At 33.8% G+C, this 8,936-nt stretch overlaps 1 long non-coding RNA gene across 1 annotated transcript in view; it reads left to right on the top strand.

The window, feature by feature from the left end:
* The window catches only part of LOC123575255 (uncharacterized), a 90,460-nt gene extending 81,870 nt beyond the window's left edge, over positions 1 to 8,590 (top strand). The window contains exons 3-4 of the long non-coding RNA XR_006700489.2: positions 4,195 to 4,317; positions 8,353 to 8,590. This is a non-coding gene — a long non-coding RNA (uncharacterized lncRNA). The remainder of the gene's footprint in view (positions 1 to 4,194; positions 4,318 to 8,352) is intronic.
* The last annotated feature ends 346 nt before the right edge of the window (positions 8,591 to 8,936 follow it).

The following is an 8,936-nucleotide window of genomic DNA, read 5'->3' on the forward strand; positions in this document are numbered from 1 at the left end:
AATCACTTGGCTTAGGCTGGGGAACAGTGGTATAATCTTACACGATGGAGATGTACTGTAGAGAAGAACCTGCTATGGAGTGTTCCATAAACTAAAAGCCTGATGAGAGAGCAATGCATATTTTTACAGCAATACAATCTACAAGTACACAGAGAACACACACACACACACACAGAATTAGCAAATATTTGAACTTTCTGTGCGCATGATGGATCAAAAGAAAGATTAAAATTAAGTCATTCTGTTTGTGATGTCTGTCATGTGCCCCAACCATTTGCTGATGATCTGAAGATCACTGAAGGGAAGGTTATGTTATTCTTCACAGAATGGTATATTTTAAAAATAGTCATAAAGTGGTAAAATTGATTTGAATGCTACTCTGAACCTCAAAAAAAATCCAAATGTTCATGACATATACTATACAAGGTTTTACAATGAGACTCAATGATAAAATACAGATGCTACAAAAATAAAATCCCAACCATGAGGAGATGTCCTCAATTTCAATATCTACCATTAGCACTGGTAGGGAGAAATTAATTATGGATCAAGTATTAAAGTACAAAGGGACTTTAGATGCCTTTATGCCCTTGAGGTAAGTTAAAAATTATTGATTAAATAAAATCCAAACTTAAATAATATTTTAACATGAGTTAAAAAATTAAAAAAAATTATTACGAAAGTATTAAAGGACAAAACCATCTCTTTCATTAAAAAAAAAAAAAAAACTGCACTCATTTTAATCCTGAAGCATGCTGAACACCTAGTTCAAGGATTATAGCTCACATAGTATATCTGGAAAGTATTTAAGTCTCTTCAAGATCTTTATTTATCCATAAGTGTTCACTGTGTCTATCAAAAAGCCAAGCAAGCAAATAAGAAAGGATAGGCTTATCCTGATTTAGTATTATTAGTTCTTGTGTTAAAACTATTCCTGGAAAAACTATATTTGAATAACCCAGGGCCTTGCATTGGCAACTACCCTGGCAGCCTTTTCTTTTTGTTTTTTGAGTCAGAATCTTGCTCTGTATTCTAGACTGGAGTACAGCCACTGCTGAAGGAAACTTTCCACCAGCAGAAGGATCTGGAGCTCAAGGCCTGCCATCCAAATTATTTGGTCCCACAGGATGTTCCCTTGATGTGGTGTGCTCCCCCTTCCCCCAGGAGTGGGAGTCCCTGGGTGTCAGTGTATAATTATTAAAAATTACTTTTATTCTACCTGCTTAAACTCTGTGACATTCTATAAGGGCTTCTTATGGACTGAATGAGTTCCACCAAAATTCATATGTTGAAATCTTAACCCTAAATGTGATGGTATTAGGAGGCTAAGTCTTTAGCAGATAATTACATCATGAGGATGGAATCCAAATTGGAAGAGAAGAAGTGAAACTATCACTGTGTACAAATGATATGATTGAATACCTAGAAAACCCTAAAGACTCATCCAAAAAGCTCCTAGATCTGATAAAGAATTCAGTAAAGACTTGGGTTACAAAATCAATGTACACAAATCAGTAGAATTGCTATACAGCATCCACGACCAAGCTGAGAATCAAATCAAGAACTCAATCTCTTTACAACAGCTATAAATAAAACCACACACACACACACACACACACACACACACACACCCCAACAACAAAAGCACCTAGACATATACTTAACTAAGGAAGTGATAGATCTCTACAAGGAGAACTACAAAACAGTGCTGAAATAAATCATGGCAGACACAAATGGAAACACTCATGGATTGAAAGAATCACTATTGTGAAAATGATCATACTGCCCAAAGAAACATAAAAATTCAATGCAATTTCCATTCAAATACCAACATCATTTGTCAGAGAATTAGTAAAAACAATCCTAAAATTCATATGAAACCAAAAAGAGTCTGAATAGCCAAAGAAAACCTAAGCAAAAAGAACAAATCTGGGCATCACATTATCAGACCTCAAATTATACTATAAGGTTATAGTTGCCAAAACAACATGGTAGTGGTATAAAAGTTGGCACATAGTTCAATGGAAGATTACAGAGAACCCAGTAATAAAGCCAATTATGTGCAGCCAACTGTTCTTTGACAAAGCATACAGCAACATGAATTGTAGAATGCACACCCTATTTAATAAATGGTGCTGGGGAAACTGTCAAGCCACATGTAGCAGAATGAAACTGGATCTCTAATTCTCACCATATAAAAAATCAACTCTAGATATATTAAAGACATAAATCTAAGACGTGAAATCATAAAAATTCTAGAGGACAATATTGGAAAAACTCTTCTAGACATCAGCCTAGGCACAGAATTCATAACTAAGACCCCAAAAGCAAATGCAACAAAATAAAAATAAATGAGACCTAATTAAACTAAAAAGCTTCTGCACAGCGAAAGAAATACAGACAACCCATGGAATGGGAGAAAATATCTGCAAACTATGCAAATGAAAAAGGACTAGTATCCAGAATCTATAAGGAACTGGAACAAATCACCAATTAAAAAAAAACAAATTCTCTTATTAGAAAGTATGCAAAGGACATTAATAGACATTTCTCAAAAGAAGATTTATGGCCTGCAAACATATGAAAAAATGCTCAACATCACTAATCATCAAGGAAATGCAAACTAAACCACAATGAGATATTACCTTACTCTTGCAAGAATGACAATTTTATTATTAAAAAGTCACAAAACAATAGATATTGATGTGGATGTGGGGAAAAGGGAACACTTATACACTGCAGATGGCAATGAAAATTAGTACAACCTCTATGGGAAACAGCATGGAGATTCCTTAAAGAACTAAAAGAGCTACCATTTGATCTGGCAATCCCACTACGGGGTATCTAAAACCCCCATAAAAAAAGAAGTAATTATATGAAAGGATACTTGCACACATATGTTTATAGCAGCAGAATTCATAATTGCAAAGATATGAAACTAACCTAAGTGCCTGTGAACCAATGAGCAGATAAGGAACATATGATAAATATACACCATGGAATACTACTCAGCCATTGAAAGGAACAAAATAATGTCAGCAGCAACATGGATGGAGCTGGAGGCCATTATTCTAAGTGAAGTAATACAGGAGTGGGAATGCAAAAACTGTATGTTCTCACTTATAAGTGGAAGCTAAGCTATGATTATGTAAAGACACAGATAGTGAATGACATAATAGACTTTAGAGACTCAGAAGGTGGAGGGTGGGAGGAGATGAGGAATGGAGAACTATCTATTGGGTGCAATATGTACTACTTCGGTGATGGGTGCACTAAAATCAAAGCATTCACCACTATATAATTCATCTATGTAACAAAAAAACCACTTATACACAAAAAAACTATTTAAATTTGTAAAAATAAACAAATAAAATGATTATATACTGACAAAATCTAGGTTTGAATATATGGCTATAGATTTAATTAGATAATTGATTATTTATATTATACTCCTGAATAATTAGATCCATCTAAACACAGAAATTAATAGAATGCAAAGGCTCTGTGATGGAAATCTGTCCTACTAAATCTAATAAGTGACCAAGAAAGAATGAGAATAGATCCTTTGTGCAAGTTGGCAGAAATAAAGGGAATGAAGGAAGGTAGGGCTGAGCTAAGTGTAATCAGTGTCTCCTTATAACCACACTCTCAGTTAAGCCAATCTTCCCTTAATAGTGAGAAACAACTGTGGAACGTGAAAGATACCAACAGTACCACTTAGAAAAACTCACCCACATAGAAAAATAGAACCAGAAAATAAAAGCTTCCCTCACCAATATGACAAGTACTTTATTGAATGTTCTACTGAAATGTTTCAGTGATGAGTACTAATATAATAAAAACCTATGGCTTGGAATAAAATTCAATCTTTAGAGAATAAGAAAAAGAAACTTCTTTTAAAATACACATGATTCTCTATTATATATGGAATTAGATTAAATTGTAACGCTTCCTGAGTGAGTTGTCCTTAGCATCAAAAATGATCAAGGTTGACAAAAGTAATTGTGTGGTTCTTTTTAATTATATATTGCTCTTTAGATACAAATATACTAGTAATGGTTTGATATTGTATTTAGAAAATAAAACACAAATAAATTTACAATATATCTGAATAACTTCATGTCTCAGTCCCAGCTGCTATAACATAGTACCTTAGACTAGGTGGCTTGAACAACAAACATTTATTTCTTGCAGTTCTTGAATCTGGACGTCTGAGATCAGGGTGCCAGCATTGTCGAGGTCACAGACTGCAGACCTCCTCATAACTTCAAATGGAGGAAAGAGGACAAGAGAGCTCCTGTGGTCCCTTTTATCAAGGTAATAATCCTGTTCATGAGGGCTACGCTCTCATGACTTAATTATCACCTACATTCCCCACCTGTTACCATCTTGTTAAGGGGTAGAATTTCAACCTATGAATTTTGGGGGGACACAAACATTCAGTTCATAACACATTACAACTTTTAAATTTTCACATTAGCTCATGCTAACATTCATTATTCATATCTCAAGTAGATAATACATCTCTTTCTTCTTTCTTATAATATTGAGGAATAAAGTTCCCTTAGAAGATACTGCCCTTCACTTTTTTTATTAGGCAGTGATTTTTATGGGCTACTTACAAAGTGGACAATAATTTTATCTCTTTGAAGTTACAATGTAGTGCCGTGTACATTCAAAGACATCACACTTTCTTATAATGATGATATTAGAATGTAAGTTGTTATTTTAAATGACCACCAATACATTCATTCAACTAGTATTTATTTGACACAACATATATGTGGCATCTCTCTAGGTACGGTAGGCTATTAGGTTTACTGAAATATATGGCTTATGAAGGGAGAAGATAAAGATGATTCAAGAAATGCAACAGAGATTTTAGTGACAGAGTAGTCACTAAAAATAATAATTTTGGTAATAAAAAGAAGTATATTTTTATGAGATAAAGAGTAAGTTTTATTTTAACATTGAGATACTGTATTTTTCATTGTTTCCCTAGATAGGTAGATCAAAATCAGAAATCCATTGTTTAAAAAATACATTTTTCTTTAACAATGCATCTTAAGTTGCTACTCTTATTTCCAAATTATATTTGGGAAGGTTGTGGTTTTACTTACTATATTTTAATATATTTTATTTTAACCTTAAAATCCTACATTTTAAAAATCATAAACATTTTGTTCTATACTGTACATTTTAAAATACCAAAATGGTATTGAAAATGCTTCAGAATTTTAAATTAAATTAAAAATCTTAGTTAACTTTAAAAAGTTACCTTGAGATTCTTATTGTCCTGGAATATATTATACAAAAAAATCAATTAGGAAGAATGCTACTCAAAATACATTACAAAATTTTTGTGACTTACATATGCCTTTTTTATTGGACATATTTATAAAATAGAAATTGTTGGGTTATAAGGTATGCATATGTAGTAGATATGCCAAGGAGTTTTACAAGCTTTGTTGAATAAATGTAGTCCACGTGTTCCAGAAAACATTATATTATGTCAGTTTATTTAATTTAGTCTAAAGGTTATCTGTTTTGGGTTTAATATATAGTAAAATTGACTTTGATTTTGGATGTGAATTTCTATAAATTTTAGCACACATTTAGCCACATATAACCAACCACACTACATCAACTCTATATCCTGACAATTACTGATCTGTTCTCCATCACTATAGTTTTGTCTTTTCAAGAATATCTTATAAATGGGATTCTTATAAAGTAAATGTTTATTTTCTGGCTATACAACTAGAATAGAACACATAAAGACAAGTATGTTTTATTCCTTACTGGCATGGTACATAGTAGCTTGCCATGGATATTTGTCATACAACTGAATAAATGATGCTTGTTCATTTATTTCAATTAAGTGTTTGTTTCTGTCATTTTTAATGAAAAGGAGCATTTTCACTGCTCTCATTTATTTTTTTCTTTCCTCCATTATTCACTCCCTCATTGAGAAACAATTCATTATGTATCTTTCTCAAAATATTAACCTTATTTTCACTTTAAATAGTATACATGGAAACTAATATTTTGTGTATGTTAAGTATATTGACTTACTTGAAAAATAAAAGCACCTAGTATATTCTCAGTATACCTATGATGCCATAAAATGTACAAATATATTGAACTACATGTGTCTATTGAACAGACTAATCAATTATAGCAACAAAAATATAAATACAAAATCCAAGTAATTTTGATCCAGAGAAGTAAATTATTAGTTATATGTAGGTGAAAGTAAACATTTTATTTAAAGAATTAAACTTTCAAAACAAACTTTGGGCTATTGCCAACTTGTTAGTTGGAAGTATTGTAGTGTTAGAGAACTTGAAAATCTGCTCAAATGTGTAGAACAGTGCTTCACTTCACTTACTGCAGTCCGCAGAAGTTTAAATGAGGTTAAGATACTTAGTTCAAATCAATATTTTGCTAATCCATATGTGAAAAGGTATATTCAACTGACTCTGTTAGTAATACCAAGTAACTATTAGAATAATTCCATGGGTATGTGTGTTTCTATTTTTATTTTTTTTCTCTGAAAGCCTAGGGCATTGAATCTCTTCATTGCCTTTGTTAAATCTCATATGTAATTGAGACTTTGTTGGAAACTCAGCCAAGTCTTAAAGCTATTTCAAGATAGAACATACATTGTTACATAACTAGAAAGTGCAATAATCTCTCAGGAAACGACAGTAATTTGCATATGGCATGGATCATGACTTAATTTTATGTTTGCTAAATTCCCTATCAAATTATTTTGAGATTTTTCTTTCCAACATAAGAAAAACAATTGAAAAATGGAAAATTAGTGAAACCAGACCTGATGTTGCATTTCAGCAGGGATTTTTGGGTAGAAAGCATGAGACTTCTTTTTTTTTTTTTTTTGCTTCCTCTGCAGTCAGTGCATGAGGGGATGTTATGTCACAGTGTTTCACAAGTCTGCTGATTCTAAGAAAAAGCAAACAAACAAAAAGAATAACAGCAACAAAAATGAGTTGCTTTCCAGTTTTATACTAAAATAACATGACTTCAGCTATTACAAATACTTGAGTCTGAGTTCCAGTGAGTTCACTTAGATATATGAAGATTTTAATTATGAAAGACTAAGGGTTATATTTCCCTCCCTTTCCCCTTTATCATCTAATTGCAGCATTTATTTTTCCCTACTCATCATCGACAGCTTTGTATAACATATCATTTTCTTTGTAAAACATAGTTCTTAATAGGATACTGGATGATACAGTTTTGGATTAGGGAGGAAGAGAAAAAGACAGGGAGAGAAAGAAAAAGGAAATGAGAAACGAAAAAATAGAGAAGTGAGAAGTGAACAGGAGGAGGAAATGGCTGAAGCAATAAATGGATGCCGCAAGAAAGGGAAAGAGAGAGGCACTGGACTTTTAGCTCATGAAACTAGAAGCTACAACAACTCAATCAGACATGTGCAATTTTATTGATAACAAGATAACGTAGGATAAAGAACAAAGATAGACAGCAACCAATAAGAAATGTGATGTTTAAAAGAAATAGGGCTTAAAACAGGACAGGCAGGCAGTATACATAGGCAAGAAAATAAAAAGGTCAAGGAGTATGTTGTAATCAATTGTTAAACACAGGCTAGGAAGAAAATACTCTGTAATACTGGTTCCACCAACAGGGGAATAAAGTCAGTTTGTAGCAAATTGTACAAGATCAACTTTAATATAACATTATATTATCTACATCATTTCCTATGAGATAGTGCTTGATGCAAAATGAACTTAATGGTCAGTCCAGAAACTAAAGTTTCCATAAAAAATGTACTTTATTTTTACATTAAATATATGTATTGGTAATAGGTTCCAGTGACTTATGCATATAGAAAAATATGTATTTATTGAACATGTAAAATATGTTTTATTATTTAGATGTTGTATTAAAGTTTGTACAATACAGTCTAAATTAATGATATTTTCCTTAGCAGTTATAAAAACAAACAGTAATTGTTATATAAAAATTATTTTTCTTAATATCTCAATTTGCAATGTTCATCTATGTGAGTTTGTTAGTAAACTTTCACAGCCTCATTTTTAAAAAAAGTGATAATAAAAAGATACTGCATAGAGTTATCATGAGTATTAAAGCATTTTTAAAGCACTTGGGAAAATATCTGACAAATAAAGAATACACAAATATTAGATATAATTGAATATCTGTCTAAGGAGAGATAAAGAAGGGATTCTTGATATGAGATTCTTGATATGAATTTGTGTCTTTATTTTTGGAAGTAAGCACTGTCTGTATGTTACTGTGTCTGTAATTATGTTTTTCCATGTTACTGAATGCATTCTTCAAAAGGCATTTGCAATGGATACATCCTAGTGATGGTAGCAGCAGCCCATCTGGGGCCGCAGTTCGGAAGACGTTGTCTGCAGCGAGGGAGGCGTGGTGGGACTGTGCCTCTGTGGAGCTGGTGGGGCCGGGAACAGGCAGGACCCCCGCCCCTATCAAGTGGCAAGGCAAGAGCCCCTCACTCCAGATGCAACTGCAAGGGTGACTCCAGACCCATATGCCCTATGCTCCTATAGGCTCGGAAGTGCCTGCTCCCACTCCCTGGCCTGTTCCGGCTCGGGCACCCACACCACTGTAAAGCAAAGCCTGGGCGTTGTGGCAACCCAGCCGAATGTGTGTGCTGGAGGAGACACTGACATGTCAGCCTCCACCCCCACACCTCAGTCCCCGTGGGACTTTGGGCACTGACGATCAAGGGACAGAGGCCAAGCGGGGCTGAAGGTGGTGCACTGTAGGCTTGCGGGCAATCATTGGCATGAACAGCCTTCATACCATGGATGACATGTTGATGGAGGCAGGAGGCAGACAAGGTCCTGGGCAGAAAGGGGTGGGTCCTCGGTGAAGCCCCACCTTCAAACCAGGGACAGGGA

The sequence above is a fragment of the Macaca fascicularis genome, chromosome 8 (assembly GCF_037993035.2).
Source record: "Macaca fascicularis isolate 582-1 chromosome 8, T2T-MFA8v1.1".
In the NCBI taxonomy this organism is placed as follows: Eukaryota; Metazoa; Chordata; class Mammalia; order Primates; family Cercopithecidae; genus Macaca; species Macaca fascicularis.